At 40.0% G+C, this 22,641-nt stretch overlaps 1 non-coding gene across 1 annotated transcript; it reads left to right on the top strand.

Moving 5' to 3' along the window:
- Window positions 1-15,238: 15,238 nt before the first annotated feature.
- On the top strand, window positions 15,239-15,310 carry TRNAQ-CUG (transfer RNA glutamine (anticodon CUG)). Its single transcript has one exon. It is a non-coding gene; the product is annotated as a tRNA-Gln (tRNA).
- Window positions 15,311-22,641: the final 7,331 nt, after the last annotated feature.

Genomic DNA, 22,641 nt, shown 5'->3' with positions numbered 1-22,641 from the left:
GTTATAAAAAAAAAATTGTAAAAGCAGCCAGAGGAACAACTATTAGTTATATACAAAGAAACAAAGACAGGGATGACAGATTTGTCATCAGAACGGCTGTAAGTTAGAATGCAGTGGAGCAACATCTTTAAAGTACTGAAAGAAAAAAAAAAACTTGCAACCTAGAATTATTTACCCATTGAAAATATGTTTCAAAAAATGAATGTGAGATAAGGACTTTTTTTTTTTTTAAAATATTAAAAGCTGAGAGTGACTTCCACTTCCGGGAAGATGGGATAGACATACTTTTCCCTATTCCCCCCACTAAGTACAACTAAAAACCTGGACATTATATATGCAGTAAATATAACGAGCCTGAAAAATGAAGAGAAAAAGGCAACTGACCAAGGACCTAAGGACCCAAGGAATGACACAGTGGTGAGTTCCCTGTTCTCTTTAGTCCATGGACCAGAAAAGGGCCAGCCTAACAAGTCACAGAAGCCATGTAGGAATGATTAATGAGGCACTCTACTCCTCCCAGCATGGGGGTGGTATCAGTAGAGACTAATACAGAGCTGAACCTCCCACCTTTGCCCAGAAGTAACACCTCCCCACTTGCCTGTCGGTGAGGCCTAATGGGGAACCTGGACCTATACCCAAGCACCTCCTGGCAGTAATGAGGCAACAGCATCACTTCCCCCGCTGGGGAGTGTCAGAGGAAGGGAGTGTCAGAGGAAGCTAGTTAAAACAGGTGTTAATAAGATCTAGAGTCTCATGACAATGCCTCAAATTTCCAGGTTTCAATACAAAAATCACTCATCAGTTTGAATGAGAAAAGACACCTAACACATGACAACAAATTGACATAGATATTAAAATCATCTGACAAGGATTTTAAAGCAAACACCATAAGCTTGCTTCAATGAGCAATTGCTAACATTCATATGAAAAAATAAGTCTCATCCAATAAATGAAAAATCTCAGCAAAGAAATAAAAGATATGAAAAAGAACCAAAAGGAAATTTTAGAATTGAGAAATGCAATATCCAAAATAAAATCTCAGTAGAGTGGCTCAACAGCAGAATAAAGGAAACAGTAAAGAATCAGTGAACTGGAAAATAGAACAAAAGAAATTATATATAATATGAACAAAAGAGAAAAAGAAACTGAAGAAATGAACAGAGCCTCAGAGAACCATGGGTCCATAAGAAAAGATCGAACATTCCTGTCATCAGAATCCTGGAAGGAGAGAAAAAAGTGAGGCTTAAAAATTACTCCAAGAAACAATGGCTGAAAACTTCCCAATTTTGGCAAAAGGCATAAACTTACAGATTCAAGAAGTTAAGCAAACCCCAAACAGGATAAACCCAAAGAAATAGGCACCAAGACACATCGTAGTCAAACTTCTGATAAGAAAAAATATCTTGAAAGCAGTGAGAGAGAAATGGCACTTTACCTACAGAGGAGAAACAGCTTGAATGACAATGGATTTCTCATCAGAAACCATGAAGGCCAGAAGGAAATGGCGTGGCATTTTTCAAGTCCTAAAAGGAAACAACTGTCAACCCAGAACTATATAGCCAGTGAAAATATCACTACATTCTACAAATTTTGGTATATTATGTTTTCATTTTCATTTAGTTCAAAATATTTTCTTTTCTTTTTTTTTTTATGATTCTTTAAAATTTATTTATTTTTTAAATTTTATTTTGTCGATATACATTGTGGCTGATTATTGCTCCCCATCACCAAAACCTCCCTCCCTTCTCCCTCCCCCCTCCCCCCCAACAATGTCCTTTCTGTTTGCTTGTCGTATCAACTTCAAGTAATTGTAGTTGTTATATCTTCTTCCCCCCCCCCCCCGGTTTTGTGTGTGTGTGTGTGTGTGTGTGTGTGTGTGTGAATTTATATATTAATTTTTAGCTCTCACCAATAAGTGAGAACATGTGGTATTTCTCTTTCTGTGCCTGACTCGTTTCACTTAATATAATTCTCTCGAGGTCCATCCATGTTGTTGCAAATGGCAGTATTTCATTCGTTTTTATAGCTGAGTAGTATTCCATTGTGTAGATGTACCACATTTTCCGTATCCACTCATCTGATGATGGACATTTGGGCTGGTTCCAACTCTTGGCTATTGTAAAGAGTGCTGCGATGAACATTGGGGAACAGGTATACCTTCGACTTGATGATTTCCATTCCTCTGGGTATATTCCCAACAGTGGGATAGCTGGGTCGTATGGTAGATCTATCTGCAATTGTTTGAGGAACCTCCATACCATTTTCCATAGAGGCTGCACCATTTTGCAGTCCCACCAACAATGTATGAGAGTTCCTTTTTCTCCGCAACCTCGCCAGCATAGTTCAAAATATTTTCTAATTTTCCTTCTGATTTCTTCTTTGATCCATGGGTTATTTAGAAGTGTTATATTTAGTTTCTAAGAATTTGAGGATTTTCCATATATCTTCTATTATTGATTTCTAATTTAATTCCATTGTAGTTATAAAACATGTTGTGTATAAGTTTAATCCTTTTAGATTTATTGAGACTTCTTTAATGGCCCAAAGTATGGCCTAACTTGCTAAATATCTCATGTGCACTTGAAAAGAATATGTGTTGTGCTTTTCTGCCTGGACTGTTCTATAAATGTCAATTAGGAATTTTGGTTGATAGTTTTGTTCAAGTCTTCTATTTCCCACTGATAGTCTACTTGTTTTACCAATTCTTTTTGCTAAAATCTCTATGATTGTAGATTTGTCTTATATTTCTTGCAGTTCTATCAGTTTTGCTTTGTGAATTTTAAAACTCTGTTATCCAGTGTCTAAACATTTAGGATTTTTATGGGCCCTTAATAAATTCATCCCATTATTGGTTTATAATGATCCTCTTAAACCCTATTAATATTTTTTGGTCTGAAATCTACTTTGTTAGATATTAATATAGCCACTGCAGCCTTTTTTGAATTAGTTTAAGCATGGTATATCTTTTTCCATCCTTACACTTTAAATCTATATGTCTGTGTTTAAAGTGGGTTTCTATAAATTCAGTGCAGTCCTAATAATAATTTAAAAAGCACTGCAGATGTTTGGAGAAATGGAGAAACTAATTCTAAGTCTTCTATGGAAATTCAAAGGACAGAGAATAACTGAATCAACTTTGAAAAAAAAAAGAACAAAGTTGGAGGACTAACACTACTGGATTTTAAGACTAATTATGAAACTAGTGGTCAAGATAATGTGCTATTCGTCTAAAGACAGACAAATAGATCAGTGAGACATAATAGAGAGTTCAGGAATAGAGGCATGCATCTGTGGTCAGCTGATTTTCAACAAAGGTTCCAAGGTAATTCAATGGAAAAGGATAATCTATTCAACAAATGGTACTGGAACAATGGTACAGCAATACAGCAAAAACAAAAGCAAAGGAAACCTAATTCTTTCCTCACACCATATATAAAAATTTACTCAAGACTTTTTATAGACCTTATTGTGCTAAAACTAAAATTTCAGAGAAAATTTTGTGACTCTGGGTTTGATAAAGATTTCCTGTTACACTTTCCTCTGTGTAACTGAGACAGAGAAAAGAGAAAGAAAGAATTCGCTCAAAGTACCATCAATGAGGCCTGGAGGGCCTGCCACCCATCAGGGGAGCAGCAGCCCCGATCCAAAATCAGCCTTTCTTTTTATTGACAAGACAAGGAAGTTTCACAAGAAAAATCAGTTGATTCAATCATCAAAGAAGGGCATAAGGACATAGGCAATGTTATGAAAGTTTTCCATGGCTAAGTATAGCTTAACAATGGAAACTAGTAATATCAGTAAATTAAAGTGACATTCCAAAGTACAATTAGTAAAGAGCTAAATTGGTCAGACTGGCTCATTATCTAAAGTATGACCTCTCCTTAAACAAAAGTTACACTCTTATGATAAAATCTAAATACAATTATCTCTGAAGTTTCCCCCAACAGACAGCTTGTCCCTAGCAAACATTTTTTCCACAACTTGCCCTTCAGCAATTCTTAAAATCTCTTAACAGGATCAGTATGACAACCACCTGTCATCTCTAAAATAATTAAAGTATACAATCCCATACCTAACCAGTGCTTAAGAGTTGATTAGATGGGCTTTGGTCACGCTATCTATGGGCTGTGGCCCCCTGTCCAAGGGCTTTTGCCCCATACATGCATTTACCTAAAAACCTTATTCTAAAATCAAATGAGAATCAAGGTTTCTAACCCACTACAATTTTTTTTAAGATTTCTTAAATATGACAAAAAAAGCACAAACTATGAAAAAAGATCAACAAATTGGACTTAATAAAATTAAAACTTTTGCCCTTAATAAGACATTTTTATGAAAATGAAAAGGCAAGTTACAGACTGGGAGAAAGCGTTTGCCAAAGATACAAGTGTATTTGACAAAGTTCCTTTAGCTAGAATATATAAAAATCTCTTGCAACTAAATGATAAGAATATAAATAACACAAATAAGAATGGGCAAAAGATTTGAACAAATGCTTTACCAATGAAAGTATACTAATGGGAAATAAGCACTTGGAAAGATGCTAAACATCATTAGTCATATAACCATGACCATGCTACAAATCTTGTTTATTTTGGTGCACAAGCTCACTATTAAGAAATAAGAGCCATGCTTCACCTATAGAAATGATGCTACACAGTCCCCTCTGGAAATTGGCCTCTTACCTGGCTTATGGAATCCCAGACTTATAGGGAATAGATGTCCCTTCCCATTGGCCAGCAACATTGACAAATATGAGTGTCTAAGGGAAAGAAAAGCCATACAGTTTTAGATGCAGCAAGTAAATCCTGGTAGAGGTAGACTGGATGATTCTGAGTTTTTGATCTCAGTAAAGCTGATAAGAGAATGAAATACTGCTTGCACCTCAAAAAATAAATTACATCCCTAAAGGCTTTACAAAGCTTCCAGAAAGAAGTCAACTCTTACGCCTTAGTATCTAGTTATATTAACTACACATTAACAGGGATATTAATGTGCATTAATCCACACTTCTTTTTACAGCTGTGTAAATAAAACTTGTGAGATAAAAAATTCAACATAATTATTTTGAAAATTGCTAGTTTTGGGTGAATGAAGCCATGACTTAGGGTTAAAAATTTGACTACAGGGAGAAACTAGGGTGGTAAAACCAACACTGCCCTGTTACCACTATGGATAAGCATGTAAACCATACCCTGCTGTCAAGATAATAAACACACTTAAAAACTGAGGTAGACAAAAAAGAACAGCTCCTGTCCCCCAAAATAAATGAAAACTTCAACATTTCTTTTAAGTCTGGATTCTCTACCACAAACAACCTTATTATTCCTTCCACACTTACTAGCTGCTGTAAAGTACAACTTTCCCTCTTCCATCTTTTCTTTGAGGATACTACATGAATTATATGTGTACATAACATGTATGTTGTGTGGATTCCTTATTCAGTATGTTATACATTATAATTATTGTAGTTTTTGATGCTCCAATGGTCCCAAATTTGACTAGGGGAACCTCAAGTTAGCTTCCATGACCTTTTGACATATCCCTATCAGTCTTTGGGCACAAGAAGATATTCCAGGCTCTTTACTTCCCCAATCCTAAATGAGATATTTTTAAAAGGATTCCTGGTTTCTTTTAGTGGGAAATGGTGTTCAGAAACCGAGCTGTGGGCACTGGATGTGATCATTGCTGCTGGGGTATCATTGCTTAAAGACTCTCAGTGGGTATGTGAATTGATATAATTCCAATTGAACACTATAGAGTTCTCCCTCAACTCTTCCCATTTTATATTTTTGTCCTCTCAAATTGATAACCTTAACTCCTGACGATATCAATGTATTTACTAATTTGCTCTATCCTATAATATATACAAAATAGCTTCAGAATTATTATACTAATTCCACCATCATCAATAAACCTACTAAATAAAATTCAAGAAGTCCTCAGGATATACCCCTTTGTGAGTATACAGACAAGTATTGCCTTCAAAATGTACTTGAATTAATTACGTTCTATGTGGTTATATATCATCATTTGATATATAGTTAACTTTTTTTTTTTTGTCTTTTTCGTGACCGGCACTCAGCCAGTGAGTGCAACGGCCATTCCTATATAGGATCCGAACCCGCAGCGGGAGCGTTGCTGTGCTCCCAGCGCCACACTCTCCCGAGTGCGCCACAGGCTCGGCCCGATATATAGTTAACTTTATTTGTTCTGCTTTTGTTTTTCAGTTTTCAGTTTAGCTTTTTTTTTTAGAATATATAACACGTTGACATGGCTTAAAAAATAAAAACTATATTAAGATATATTTAGAAAAGTCTCTCCCATCTCTGTATCTTAGAATCCATTCCCATGCACCCCTAGATAAAAACATTGTCATCATTTTCTGACCTGTCTTTCCAGCAAAACAAGCATATCTATTTCCCTCTTTTTCTTAACACACTCCTTTGTATCTTGTTTTTTGCCACATAAAAAAAAAAAATCCTGAAAATAACTCCATATCAGTTCATAGGGATTCCTCACATTTTTGGCTCCAAAGTGCTCCATCGTATGACCAGGTCATTCTTAAATGTGGGAAAGGGGACCCAATTATTATGAAATCATCAATCCATGTGATCAAACTCTCATTTCACAGATCTTAGGAAGGGAAAGGTGGCTTTGAAAGCCATTTAGAGAAGAAGAGGGTGAGGATAGATTCCAGAGGAACCCTCCTGCAGGAGGAGGCTGCTCCGCCCGGTGGCCAGACTGCCTTACTCTGGCGCAGCTGGCCGTGTGAAGCTCCAGGTTTGCTCCCTGGGGTCTTCTCAGAATTCTGGCTCTCTCTCTGAGTTTTCTCCCCAAAGAGGTTCTCCTTCTCCACTATTAAGTTGCTTCTACAGTGGCATCTCAACCACCTTTCATTTTCTATTTTTTTATTTTTGTCTTTTCTTCCTTTCTTTTTCTTTTTTAAACACAAGAAATACATGGATCTATTCTCTTTGTAAGTTACTCACATGATAAAATATATATATATATATAGAAAAAATTAATTCCTGGAGGAGTTTCAAGATGGCGGCGGCTGCGGCGGCTGGCGCGGAGTAGCTGAGGTGGAAAAGGTGGCCACTGGGCCTCAGGCAGCCGGGAAACTTGTGGACCTTCCTCTCGCCATCTCTTAAGGGAGGACTGCTGCTGCTGGCCGGTCGTGTGGGCTCAACGCCACTTTGCCCCTGGCAGGAGAGGCTGCCTCATTTACAGGCAACAGCTTTGAAGTGTGGAGCAGGAAAAGAACTGATTCTTAGCTGCAAAAGTGAGTCTTGAAACAGGGAACACGGCGCCAGGGCTGCTGTGGATGCAGCCAGGATCCCGGAGGCTGGGGCCGCACTGAAGGCGGCCAGCTGCCCTATTCAGGATTCGAGGTTTCAGGCCGGCATTAAAGAAGATTCCTGGGAGCGCCCGAGCAGCGCCACGACTGAACAGCCCGAGGCGGCAGCGCCGAGAACACGGAAGGCAACAAACCAGAGACAGAGCGAGCGCCCGACCTGGCACAGCACTGTGAGTGATCCCAGGCACAGCTCTGTTCGGGGGGTAGATGCCCACGCGGCTCCCACCTGCACCACCAGGCCACTCACTGCCACGGTGCTGCCTCCATTTTCCCAGGTGCGGGCAGCTCCGCCCTGCTCGGCCATCACTGAGCCCATTTGCTTGGCCTGGCGCGGGGCTTTCCGGACCCTGCGGGCCGACCTCCTCTCCCACTCCCTCCGCGGTTCTCTGGCGGGGCTGGTGGTGTGGGGCGTCCCCGACCAGTGTTGGGAGGGCTAGGAAGTACGGGCGGGCCGACTGTCACTCCACCACACCCTGGACTCCGGCCCCGGTAAACTTCCTGTTACTGGGAGGCAGATACCATCTCTGCGACCACCAGTTTGGAAAAAAGCCTAACGAATTTCTGGTTGGGAATAGTGTGGTAGGAGAGTTCCCAGGTCCGCTTGAACCTGCCGGAGAGCAGGCTGCAGGCGGGCACTAGACTCGGTTTATACCGGGGGGATACAAAGGTGAACAAGACCCGAGAAAGATCTACACAGTGCTACAAAGGCACCCAGAGAGACCGGTCGTCTGTGCCTAGCAGAAACCTGGTAGACTTCCTGGGCGAGGCGGTGCTGAGCAGGGTCTTGAAGGCCCAGCTGATAGACGAGGGGTGCAGAAGACACGCCCCAGCCCAGCACAGTGTGCACAGAGGGGGGAGACGTGCGGCCAGGGAGGCGGAAACTCGACAGAAACCACACACCCGGTGGGGTCACCACTGCACGATCTAACAGCCTGGGCCAGAGCACACGGAACGGGGAGAAGTCCTGTACAGAAAGTGAAAGCTCAACAGAGATCACACACCCTGTGGTACGTGATCCACCAGCCCAGCAGAGTACAAGCTGACCAGAAAGGTGGATCCCCGGAGAAGCCCAAGACCCGAGGCAACCACACACACAAGACACTAGAGGCCAACTGAGCAGTCACGGCGGGAGCCATACCAAATTGGCAACCACAGCAACATCCTAGTTAGTCATTAGTCTTAAACCAGTGGACTGTGAAACCCCCTGCCACAATGAATAAACACCAAAAAAAAAGACACCAGAAATACAAAAAATCAAGAAAGTACACCACCAAAAGTTAATAAATCTCATACTCTAGATCCTATAGAACAAGAAGCCCTTGAAATAACTGACAAGGAATTTCGAGTGATAATTCTAAGGAAACTGAATGAGATACAAGAAAACTCAGCTAGACATCATGATGAAATGAGGAAAAGTATACAGGATCTGAAAGAGGAAATATACAAGGAAATCAATGTCCTGAAAAAAAATGTAGCAGAACTTGCTGAACTGAAGAAGTTATTCAGCGAAATAAAAAACACAACGGAGAGTTTAACCAGCAGGCTTGTCGAAGTTGAAGAGAGAACCTCTGAACTTGAAGATGGGCTGTTTGAAATAACACAAGCAGACAAAAAGAAAGAAAAAAGAATCAAGGACATGGAAGAAAATCTGAGAGAGATATCAGACAACCTCAAGCGCTCAAATATCCTCCGAGTCATGGGTATTCCAGAAGGGGAGGAAAATGGAGATTCCATTGAAAACATATTCAACAAAATAGTGGCAGAAAACTTCCCAGGTATAGGAAAAATCACAGATCTTCAGATCCAGGAAGCTCAACGATCTCCAAACGTATTCAACCCAAAAAGGCCTTCTCCAAGACATGTCATAGTCAAATTGGCAAAACTCAGAGACAAAGAGAGAATCTTAAAAGCTGCAAGAGAGAAGCGTCAAATCACCTATAAGGGAGCCCCAATCAGGTTAACATCAGACTTTTCATCACAAACCCTAAAAGCTAGAAAGGAATGGGATGATATTTTCAAAATACTAAAAGACAAAGATTGCCAGCCAAGAATACTCTACCCTGCAAGGCTATCCTTCCAAAATGAGGGGCAAATACTATATTTCTCAGACAAACAAAAACTGCGGGAGTTCACTACCACAAGACCACCCTTACAAGAAATCCTCAAGGGAGTACTGGGTTTGGTTCCTGAAAAATAACTACCACTGCCATAAAAACCTAAGAAAAATCTAAACCTGCTAGTACAATAAAAATGGCATTCATGAAGAGAAAACAAGCTAACAAAAACACTATCTACAACCTAAGGAACCAACAAACAAAGAAAACAAACAGTAAATCAGAAAGCAAGGAACAAAAGACACCTAAGACAACCAAACAACCAATAAAATGCTAGGAATAAATCAACACCTTTCAATAACAACTCTTAATGTTAAAGGCTTAAATTCCCCAATTAAAAGACACAGACTGGCTGACTGGATCAAAAAGCAGGACCCAACTATATGCTGCCTACAAGAGACCCACCTCACCCATAAAGATTCACACAGACTAAGAGTGAAAGGATGGAAAAAGATTTACCATGCAAACAGAAAAGAAAAACGAGCTGGAGTGGCTATTCTTATATCTGACAAAATAGACTTTAAACTAAAAACCATAAAAAGAGACAATGAGGGACACTACTTAATGATAAAAGGACTGATCCATCAAGAAGACATAACAATCATAAATATGTACGCACCCAATGTTGGAGCAGCCAGATTTATAAAACAAACTCTATTAGACCTAAAGAAGGAAATAGACACTAATACCATAATAGCAGGGGACCTGAACACTCCACTGTCAATATTAGACAGATCATCTAGGCAAAGAATCAGTAGAGAAACACAAGATCTAAACAAGACTCTAGACCAATTGGAATTGGCAGATATCTACAGAACATTCCACCCAACAACCTCAGAATATTCATTCTTCTCATCAGCACATGGATCATTCTCCAGGATAGATCACATATTAGGTCACAAATCAAGTCTCAATAAATTCAAAAACAATGGAATTATCCCATGTATCTTCTCAGACCACAATGGATTAAAACTAGAAATTAATAACAAACAAAACTCTGGAAACTATACAAACACATGGAAATTAAACAGCATTCTACTTAATGACATATGGGTCCAAGAAGAAATCAAGCAGGAAATCAAAAAGTTTATTGAAACTAATGAAAACAATGATACATCATACCAAAACCTGTGGGATACTGCAAAAGCAGTATTGAGGGGAAAATTTATTGCATTAAATGCTCACTTCAGAAGAATGGAAAGATGGCAAGTGAACAACCTAACACTTCACCTTAAAGAACTAGAAAAACAAGAACAATCCAATCCTAAAGTTAGCAGACAGAAAGAAATCATTAAGATCAGAGCAGAACTGAATGAAATTGAAAACCAAAAAACAATTCAAAAGATCAACGAATCAAAAAGTTGGTTTTTTGAAAAGATAAATAAAATTGACAAACCATTAGCATGGCTAACAAAAAAAAGAAGAGAGAAGACTCAAATAACAAAAATTAGAAATGAAAAAGGCGATATTACAACTGATTCATCTGAAATACAAGGAATCATTCGAGACTACTATAAACAACTATACGCCAACAAATTTGAAAATCTGGAGGAAATGGATAAATTTCTGGACACACACAAGCTCCCAAAACTGAACCGTGAAGACGTAGAAAATTTGAACAGACCAATAACAATAAAGGAGATTGAAGCTGTTATCAGAAGGCTCCCAAAAAAGAAAAGCCCAGGACCAGATGGATTCACAGCAGAATTTTACCAAACATTCAAAGAGGAATTGACACCGATTCTTTACAAACTATTCCAAAAGATTGAAACGGACGCAAATCTCCCAAACTCATTCTATGAAGCAAACATCATCCTGATACCAAAACCAGGTAAAGATATAACCAAAAAAGAAAACTACAGGCCGATATCCTTGATGAATATAGATGCAAAAATCCTCACTAAAATACTAGCAAACAGAATACAGCAACACATACGAAAAATTATTCATCACGATCAAGTGGGATTCATCCCAGGGATGCAAGGTTGGTTCAACATACGCAAATCAATAAATGTGATACACCATATTAATAAACTCAAACACAAGGACCATATGATCATCTCTATAGATGCTGAAAAAGCATTTGATAAAGTTCAGCACTCATTCATGACAAAGACCCTCTATAAGTTAGGTATAGAGGGAAAGTATCTCAACATAATTAAAGCCATATATGACAAACCGACTGCCAATATCATCCTGAATGGGGAAAAGCTGAAAGCTTTTCCTTTAAGAACAGGCACTAGACAAGGATGCCCACTCTCACCACTCCTATTCAACATAGTGTTGGAAGTACTAGCCAGAGCAATCAGAGAAGAGAAGGAAATAAAGGGCATCCAGATTGGAAAAGATGAAGTCAAACTGTCCCTGTTTGCAGATGACATGATTCTATATATCGAACAGCCTAAAACCTCTACAAAAAAACTGTTGGAATTGATAAATGATTTCAGCACAGTAGCAGGATACAAAATCAACACACAAAAATCAGTAGCATTTCTTTTCTCCAATAGTGAACATGCAGAAGGAGAAATCAAGAAAGCCTGCCCATTTACAATAGTCACCAAAAAAATAAAATACTTAGGAATTGAGTTAACCAAGGAGGTGAAAAATCTCTATAATGAGAACTACAAACCACTGCTGAGAGAAATTAGAGAGGATACAAGAAGATGGAAAGATATTCCATGCTCTTGGATTGGAAGAATCAACATAGTGAAAATGTCCATACTACCCAAAGTGATATACAAATTCAATGCAATCCCCATCAAAATTCCAAAGACATTTTTCTCAGAAATGGAAAAAACTATTCAGACATTTATATGGAACAATAAAAGACCACGAATAGCCAAAGCAATGCTCAGCAAAAAAAATAAAGCTGGAGGCATAACACTACCTGACTTTAAGCTATACTACAAAGCTATAATAACCAAAACAGTATGGTACTGGCATAAAAACAGACACACTGACCAATGGAATAGAATAGAGAATCCAGAAATCAACCCACACACTTTCTGCCATCTGATCTTTGACAAAGGCACCAAGCCTATTCACTGGGGAAGGGACTGCCTCTTCAGCAAGTGGTGCTGGGATAACTGGATATCAATATGCAGGAGAATGAAACTAGATCCATACCTCTCACCGTATACTAAAATCAACTCAAAATGGATTAAGGATTTAAATATACACCCTGAGACAATAAAACTTCTTAAAGAAAACATAGGGGAAACACTTCAGGAAATGGGACTGGGCACAGACTTCATGAATACGACCCCAAAAGCACGGGCAACCAAAGGAAAAATAAACAAATGGGATTATATCAAACTAAAAAGCTTCTGCACAGCAAAAGAAACAAAAGAGTTAAAAGACAACCAACAGAGTGGGAGAAAATATTTGCAAAATATACATCTGACAAAGGATTAATATCCAGAATATATAAGGAACTCAAACAACTTTACAAGAAGAAAACAAGCAACCCAATTAAAAAATGGGCAAAAGAGCTAAGTAGGCATTTCTCTAAGGAAGATATCCAAATGGCCAACAGACATATGAAAAAATGCTCAACATCACTCAGCATCCGGGAAATGCAAATCAAAACCACATTGAGATACCATCTAACCCCAGTCAGGATGGCTAAAATCCAAAAGACTATGAACGATAAATGCTGGCGAGGCTGCGGAGAAAAAGGAACTCTCATACATTGTTGGTGGGACTGCAAAATGGTGCAGCCTCTATGGAAAATGGTATGGAGGTTCCTTAAACAATTGCAAATAGATCTACCATACGACCCAGCCATCCCACTGTTGGGAATATACCCAGAGGAATGGAAATCATCAAGTCGAAGGTATACCTGTTCCCCAATGTTCATCGCAGCACTCTTTACAATAGCCAAGAGTTGGAACCAGCCCAAATGCCCATCATCAGATGAGTGGATACGGAAAATGTGGTACATCTACACAATGGAATACTACTCAGCTATAAAAACGAATGAAATACTGCCATTTGCAACAACATGGATGGACCTCGAGAGAATTATATTAAGTGAAACAAGTCAGGCACAGAAAGAGAAATACCACATGTTCTCACTTATTGGAGGGAGCTAAAAATTAATATATAAATTCACACACACACATACACACATACACACACAAACCGGGGGGGGGGGGGGGAAGAAGATATAACAACCACAATTATTTGAAGTTGATACAACAAACAAACAGAAAGGACATGGTTCGGGGGGAGGGGGGGAGGGAGAAGGGAGGGAGGTTTTGGTGATGGGGAGCATTAATCAGCTACAATGTATATCGACAAAATAAAATTTAAAAAAAAAAAAAAAGAAAAGAAAAAATTAATTCCTCTCCACATAACTTCCCTAAGGGCAACCACTGTTAACCATATATAAGCCACAGCTCTGGCTCATTTGTAATTCTCCAGTGAATCTGAGTAGTAAGACCAGCCTAAGGGGCAAAACTTCTCCAGTGTCCACTCCCACCCAAGAAGCCTAAGACCCGGTTCTCTACCCGAGGACTATAAGTGTCTACACGCTCTGATGCGGGGCTGTGCACAGGTGGGGGTGGGAGAGCTTGCACCCGGTCTTTGAGTCACTGGAACTGGCCAGGGTGCTAGCTGCGGAAAACTGGAAGTTCTATGGCTCAGTCTTTTTCTGTCTAGCAATGATCCCCAGCCCCATATTTGAGGCTATCCGTACTCCGAATTCCAAAACGCCAGAGAGTTGCTTTCTTCACGCCCGCTGTAGCCAGGAGAGAGGAGCGTGCCAGTTTCCTTGCTGCCTCTATCTCAGTTGGTATTTTGTTGGACTTTTAATTTCAAGGTGGTGTCGCCTGGCGTTCTTTTGATCTCCGCTTGACATCTCTGGCACCAGCAGCTTCAGGCCCCGTGCGCCGCACCTGACGTAGCCACGAGGGGGCGATACGGAGAACTATCGCCTTTTCCCAACCGTGGCAGTAAAGGACAGTGCTCGTGGTTCCATTTCGCTGGACATGGTCGGCCAGCGGTGAGCTCCGCGGAACCCGAGGTTCTTTACTTTTGGCTCGCTCCAGCTCCGGGATCGTTCTGTGCCGCCCTAAGACCTGGGGATGCTTCGCCACTCGGCGGGGGCCACCTCACTCTGTCTCTGCGGCAAAGACCCCGAAAGTCCTAACAGAGAAGCGGTTGAGTTTCTCGCGTTGGGGAACAACGTTCCCTCTCCTTCTTTTCCGCCTGTGGCGGCTCTTCCCAATGTTCGGATATCGCGTGCTGTGTAGAGGCAGCAGCAGAAGTGAGGAGTGGCGGCCAAGGAGATGGAGGAAGCGGGAAGATGACGAAGAGGAGAGAGCGGGGGCTGGGAATAAAATGGGACGACGAGGAGGAAAGTCCCATAAACCCCGAATCCGGTTCTGAAGGTCATCAGCGCTCCGCGGACAATGGGAAGAGGGCAATCGCAAAGAAAAGAGAGACACATGTCAGGAGTGAGGTGGGGCGGGGGCAGGAGGAATTGCATGTCACGGGAGGGCACTTGTAACCCAGGCAGAGCAGGCAGATTTGGGGGAGCTCTTCTCTGTTCCTAATCCCAATGTGGATTTAATCTCGCTCTCTAACATGCAAACCTGAAGAAACGGGCAGAGAACGTGTCAGGGGCGCCTCCTCCCCCTGCAGATTAATGGTGCTAAGTCCTGTCTAACAGGAAGACGAACGCCTGGGAAATTGCTGTGAATGATGGAGGCTGAGGAAGTACCTGCCCAACTTCAGTGAGTCAGACGAGGCCCGTAGGGGTGGTTCCGTGGTGTCATGGTGAGCACTCTGGACTCTGAATCCAGCGGCCCGAGTTCAAGTCTCGGTGGGACCTTCCTAGCTAGTTAGGACGTCTTGTTTCCTTTTATCCCTTACATAGGACATGTTTTCATCTCACGCGTCCCCTCCCTGTCCTGGCTTGGGGGACAGGAAGGTTTCGGTCCCAGGGGAAGGACGCTCCGCGTGCGGGGCTGCTTCGGGTCCCCCACCCTCCTGCTCCGCCCCGCCCCGTGACCCTCGCGGCCGCGTCCCCCAGCGCTGTCTCACCCCCTGCTCCGGAGTCGGGGGTCCCAGGAACCGGGTCCTCAGAGTGGCCCGGTCTACGTGGAAATTGTCCACACATCGAATGGGGTGTCGGAGCCTGGGGCGTCCCCGTCCTCGGCCACCCCGCCTGGCCCCGTGCGGCTCTGCCGGTCGCTGGCATCGGAGGCCCCGGCCCCGCCGCCAAGGGGCCAGCGACCCAGCAAGTCCCCACCCTTCGCAGGGTGACCTCAGCCTCGGGGTGAAAGGTCTCCACTAAAAGGCCGCCGCCGCCGAATCCTACGAGATTTCTTCCCCCCCCCGCAGACATCTCGTCATCTCGCCAATTGTCCTAATTCTGCACAGGTAGGAGATAATTTAAATACGAAAGAACGTCTGTTGGCCCAGTCGTGCTGTGATTCTTTCCTTCCAGCTACCGAAGAATCTCGAGCGTCTGTCTTTTGAGGCCAATAGGGGCCGCAGTTGTCCTGAGTTTTGTACCTCGGTTTCAGGGGACATCTTTAAACTCTCAACCCAGCCAAAAGGAGAAACCTGGGCTGGGGATCTCAGGCCACTGAGCCCAGAGGTGGCTGAGCCAGGGCCGCCCAGGGCCGGTGGAAGGTGAGACGAGCCTGAGCAGCTCCCGGGGAGAGGCCTGGACCGCGGGGTCCCCCTTCGTCCCACATGGACTCTGCTCCAAGGAGACACCGCTGGAGGAGAATGACCTGAAAAATTTATTTCCGTTCCCTTCTATTCATAGAAGAATTTAGATGAGGATTTTGGAGGTTCTCCTTGCCTAGTTAAAATGTTCTCCAAGTGCTAGAGAATATCTTTCTTCGATTTTTCAGTTTTGGAACTTTCCCAGGTTCCAAAGGACTGGAAAATACAACTGCTTTTTGGTGGCTTACTTTGGAGGGCTAGAAAAAAAGGGGAGTGAGGGTTCATCTAATTGTAGCTGAGCGAGGAAGGAGTAGAGACAGGAAAGAACAGAAAGGAGCGGGGAGAGAAAGAAGGGAAGAATGAGAAAGAAGGGGAAAGTCAAGAAGCCTCTATGTGTCGTTTTAGGCCAGTACCAAGCAGTTTTAGTTACTATAGCTTTGTAATATAATTCAAAGTCAGGTAATGTGATGCTTCCTGATTTTTATTATTTTATTATTTTTATTTTCAGGATTGCTTCAGCTATTCTGGGTCTTTTTTGGTTCCATATGAATTTCAGGATTTTTTTTTTTTTCTATTTTAGTGAAGAATGTCATTGGTGTTTTGATAGGCCCAGAAAGATAAATACAGCATGATCTCGCTCATATGTGGAATCTAAAAACAATTTTGCTATTACAGAGTCAGAGAATATTACAGTGATTACCAGGGACTGGGGAGGAAAGGGGCGAAAGGAAAACAGGGATAAGTTGGCCAACTGGTACAAAGTTATAATTAGAAAGGAGTAATAAGTTCTGCTTTTCTATTGGACAGTAGGGTGACTATGGTTAACAGTTATGTTTCATATATTACAGAATAGTTAGAGGAGAGGCTTTTGAATATTTCCACCACAAAGAAATGATAAAAGCATGAGGTGATGGTCACATTAACTACCCTGACTTGATCATTATACAACATATGTATGTATCAAAACATCAGATTGAACCCCATAAGCATGTATAATTACAATGTGTCAATTAAAATACATACATACATACATATGTGTGTGTGTGTGTGTGTGTGTGTGTGTGTGTGTATTTTTTTTTTTTTTTTTTTTTTTTTAAGCAGCAGCATCTATTTTTTAGTTTTTGGTTGCTAGGTTTGGGACACCACATTTTCCCACTCTGGAGCACTCTCTCACGTTTCTTGAATCCCTTATTGATCCACTCAAAAACATTGTCTCCCGAGAAAGGCTGAAGCTGTTCGTTCCATATTTGTTTTTTGCTAAATTTCCTTTCACTTTTTGTGGGGGTGTGGTAGATCACAGAAATCCTTTGTAATACTTTTACGTGCGGTTGCTAAGTTAGGCACCCCATTGGCTTCCTTAAAGTTGACCGGCAGGTATACTACCCCCGGTTCCCCCCTGCATCTCTCCTTCAGACCAAGTGCTCTCAGGGCCTGGGGAGGTTCAGGGCAGCTGAGGCCATGAAGTAAAAGACTAGTTCTGGCTGAAGATTTATTGCTGAGCTGACTGTGCACATTCAGGGACTCAAGGTCTGTCCTGTAGACTGTGTAAAGAAAAATTTCATGGAGGTGATCAACAGGCTTCCCCACAGGAACCCAGACACTCCTATTCTTGACCCTTCATTCAGGTCCTTCACCTTCTCTTCTTGTGGAGCCGTTAGTCCTTATTTAATTTTTATTGTTTAATGAAATTGCAAATTTGTAGTTAGGCGCTATTCTCTCCTCTATATTTTGCCAACTATCTCCAGCTGCCAATACGAGAGATCTTCAAAAAGTTCATGGAAGGATTCATATGATCTTTTAATTCCATTTTTCTACAAAATTTTTGAAGTACCTTCACACACTAGGCAGACTGAATCCCCATCACGTTCTTAAATGGTGCTCGGAGTTTTTTTCTCTGCCTCATGGAAACGATATCCCATCCTTTCCTTTTATTGTTTTGTTTTTGTTGGGAAGCTGTCAGGTCCAAGGACCCGAACCCTTGGCCGTGGCATTATCAGCACCACGCTCTCCTAAGTGAGCTGATTGGCCAGCCCCTCTTCCTTTTCTTTTCACGTCAAAACTGTTTTAGCTCAGACAAGGTCAGGACCCTCACTGGTCTCACCACTGTCTCCTCCCCATATTCCTTTGGGAGGGGCAGATTCCCATTTGCCTGCAGTCAATCCCCTCCCCCAAAGTTGTGTGTGGCTCTAGCACCTTGCTAAATTCACTCATTAATTCTGGTAGCTTTTGGTTGACTCCTTAGGATTTCCTACATACACAATCTTGTCATTTACAGTTAAAGACAGTTTTACCTCTTCCTTTCAAATCTTTATTTAATTTCCCTATCTTATGGCTCTGGTCAGAACTTCTAATGCAACATTGAACAGAAGTGATGAGAATTGATATCCTTGCCTTTTCTCCACTGTTTGGGGCTGGAGCTCAGGCTTTCCCCAGTAGGGATGAAAAGCTGTTGATTGTTCATAGAAGTCCTTTATCAGATTGAGGTGTTTCCATTCTATTCATGATTTGCTTAGAACCTTGAAAATAAATGGGTGTTGAATTTTGTGAAATGCTATTTTTGCATTTATTAAGATGGTGATAGAATTTTCACCTTAATATTGTTAATGTAATTAATTACATTGTTTAATATTCTATTGTTAAAAGTTATGTTACATTCCTGAGATATAACCCAAGTGATCATGATGTATTATCCTTTCTGTATATTGTTGAATTTACTTAGCTAATATTTTGTGGTAGTTTTTTTTTGTTTCTGTTCATAAGGGATATTGATTTGTAATTTTTTTTACCTTGAAATATCCTTGTGTGGTTATTTTGGCTTGAAGGTTCTGCTGGCCTCATAAAATGAGTTTGGCAGTAGAACCTTCTTTCCCACATTATCAGAAAGTTTTTATGTGAGATTGGTATTGTTTCTTCCTTAAATGTTTAATAAAATTCGCTAGTGAAGCCATGTGGGCCTGGAGTCTACTTTGTAAGGTTTTTATGAGTTAAATTACTTTCACATATATTAGGCCATTCAGATTTTTCATTTTTTCTTGTATCAATTTTGATAATTTGTTTTTTTGAAGACATTTGTTCATCTAGTTGTAAGTTTTATGGGCCTAAATTTTTTTATAATATATCCTTAAATAAGGTACACAGTGATATCTTACTGTAATATTGGAGGATCTTTGGTAACATCCTCTTTATTTATTGATATTGCTAATTGTACTCCTCTCCCTCTTCCACCGTCTTTCTTACTCTAGTTCTCATTCTTGCTCTTATCAAGTTTATTATTTTTCTGATTTTTTAAATTATTGATTTCTGATTTAATTCTGTTGTAGTTGAACATACTCTGAATCAGATACTTAAGATATTTTTGAGACTCATTTTATGATCTATCTTACAGTCTTAGTGAATGTTCCATGTAAACTTTAAAAGAATATGTATTCTGTAGGTGGAATGTTCTATAAATCTTCATGCTTTTGAAATTCTCTACAGATTTTTCTTACAGATCTTTGTATTTTGTTCTACTTGTTCTGTCTGTTACAGAAGAATGGGTGTTTAAAACTCTAAGTATGATTGTGGATTTTCTTTAGTTCTGTCCTTTTTTTTTCTAAATATATTTTGAAACCATTGTATTAGGTACATGCACATTTAGGAATTTCGTATTTTCTTGAAGCATTGACCTCTTTATCATTGTGAAATGTTCCTCTTTAGCTCTGATAATACTAAAATCTTGAAATCTATTTTGTCAATATTGTGTTTTGTGTTGTGTCAACTTGACTAAATTAGAACTATGTTCCCCAGAATCTCATTCTCTGTACTGTTCTGAGTTCATTAGGCCCAAAGAAAAATTAGACAAAAGAGAAATTTGTTTGGGATTTGGAATACATAAATTTCTTAAGATTGTTATGGTTAGTTAGATATGGTGATGGACAGATGAGAGGCTGGTGCATTACAGCTTTTCCTTGCTGTCCTCTATTCTGTGCCCAGCTCTTCTTCCCAACTGCTGGCCCTGCTTACCAATAGGGACATAGGCCCATAACCAGATGTTTGGCTTCAGACTCACAAAAGTAACAGTTTTCCACATAATTCCTTCAGTTCTTTTTTTATGGCCACACTTTGTCAATAGGGCACCCACCTATAGATCCTACATATGTTTTATTAAGATTATATGTAAGGATTTCATGTGGATACTACACTACTGCACTCACCCAGAACCAAACCTAAAACACCCTACTCGACTGACACTGTAGAAGACATCTACAGGAAAGAGTGTCTCCCTTTGAAAGCCACTCTAAAATATTAGAAGTGACTATTTCACCAGATGCCCAGACATCAACATAGGGACATGAGAAACATGAAAAAACAAGGCTACATGACACCCCCAAAAGAATTCAGTAATTCTCCAGTACTAGACTACATAGAAAAGGAATTCCAAATAATAATCTTAAGAATCCTTAATGAGATGCAAGAGAATACAGATAACACAATGAAGTCTGAAAAACAATTCATGATCTGAAGGAGAAATTCAATAGAGATAGATGTTATAAAAAAGAACCAAGCAGAAATCTTGGAACTGAAGAATTTATTAAGTGAAATAAAAAATTCAACTGAGAGCTTAAGCAGAGGCCAGATCAAGCAGAAGAAAGAATTTCTGAACTTGAAGATAGATCTTTTGAAATAATTCCATCAAACACACACACACACACACACACACACACACACACACACACACACACACACACACACACACACAAAAGAAAGAAAAGAAAGAAAGGAAGAAAAAAGAATAAGAAAGAATAAAGAAAGCTTACAAGATCTATGGGGCAACTTTAGGTGCACAAATATCCTTATTATGGGTGTTTAAGAAGGGGCAGAGAAGGGAAAAGTCATCAAAAATCTACTTAACAAAATAATAGCTGAAAACTTTCCAAGTATTGGGAGAGATACAAACTTCCAGATCCATGAGGCTCAAAGATTCCCAAACAAATTTAACTTTAAAAGGTCCTCTCTGAGACACATTTTAGTGAAATTGTCAAAAGTCAGAAACAGAGATTTCTTTAAAAAGCAAGAGAAAAGATTCACCTGTAAGGGACTCCCCATCAGTCTAAGAGAAGATTTCTCAGACGAAACCCTGCAGGCCAGAAGAGAGTGAAATGGTATATTCAAAGTGTCAAAAGAAAAAAAACCTGCCAGCCAAGAATACTATACTCAGCAAAGCTATCCTTCAGAAATGAAAGAGAAATAGTGTCTTTCCCAGATGAACAAAAACTGAGGGAATTCATTACCACTAGACCAGCCTTACAAGAAAACCTTAAGAGACTCCTATATCTAGAAGCAAAAAGTTGACAACTACCATTATTATAATACATGAAAGCATAAACTTCACTGGCAGAGTAGATACACAAATGAGAAAGAGAAAGAAATGATATTTTATCACTACAGAAAACCACTGAATAGCAAATACAAACAATAAAAGAGAAAGGAGGAAAGGGTATATAAAACAACCATAAAACAATTAACAACATGTTAGGAGTAAGGAAACAATTTTCAATAACAAGGTTGAATGTAAATGAATTAAATTCCCCATATAAAAGATATAGACTGGATGAGTGGATTAAAAAGCAAGACCCAACTATATTCTGCCTACAAGAAATTCACAACACCTGTAAAGACACACATAGAGTAATGGTGAAAGGGTGGGAAAAGATATTCTACTTAAATGGAAACCAAAAATGAGCAGAAGTAGCTATACTTATATTGGGTAAATTAGACTTTAAACCAAAACTATAAAAAGAGACAAAGAAGGGCAATATGTAATGATAAAGGGATCAATTCAGCAAGAGGATATAACAATTTAAAATATATATTCACCCAACATTGGAAGACCCAGATATACAAAGCAAATATTATTGGGTCTAGTGAAGAGATAGACTCCAATAAAATAGTAGATGGGGACTTCAACATCCCTCTTCCAGCTCTGGACAGATCACCTAGAAAAAAATTTCAGCCAAGAAATATTGGATTTAAACTGCACTGTGGATCAAATGTACCTAACAGACATTTACAACACACTTAATGTAACAATTACAGAATATACATTTTTCTCATCAACACATGGATCATGGCCCAGGATAGACCACATCATGGGCCAAAAATCAAGTCTCAACAAATTTAAAAACTTGAAATCATATCAAATATCTTTTCAGACCAAAACTGAATAAAACTAGAAATCAGTAATAAGCAACACTTTGGAAAATGTAAAAACACATGAAAATTAAACAACATGCTCCTGAACTATCAGTGGGTGATAAAAGAAATTATTCAGAAAACAAAACATTCCTTGAAACAAATACAAATATAAGCACAACACACCAAAACCTATGGAATATAGCAAAAGCAGTACAAAGGAGAAAGTTGATCGCAGTAAATGCTAACATCAAAAAAGAAGAGAGATATCAAATATACAAACTATTGTTGCTCCTCGAGGAACTAGAAAAGCAA

This window comes from Cynocephalus volans, chromosome 8 (genome assembly GCF_027409185.1).
Source record: "Cynocephalus volans isolate mCynVol1 chromosome 8, mCynVol1.pri, whole genome shotgun sequence".
NCBI lineage: Eukaryota > Metazoa > Chordata > Mammalia > Dermoptera > Cynocephalidae > Cynocephalus > Cynocephalus volans.
Note: the sequence above shows the minus strand (reverse complement) of the source record. Positions and strands in the feature narration are given on the sequence as shown.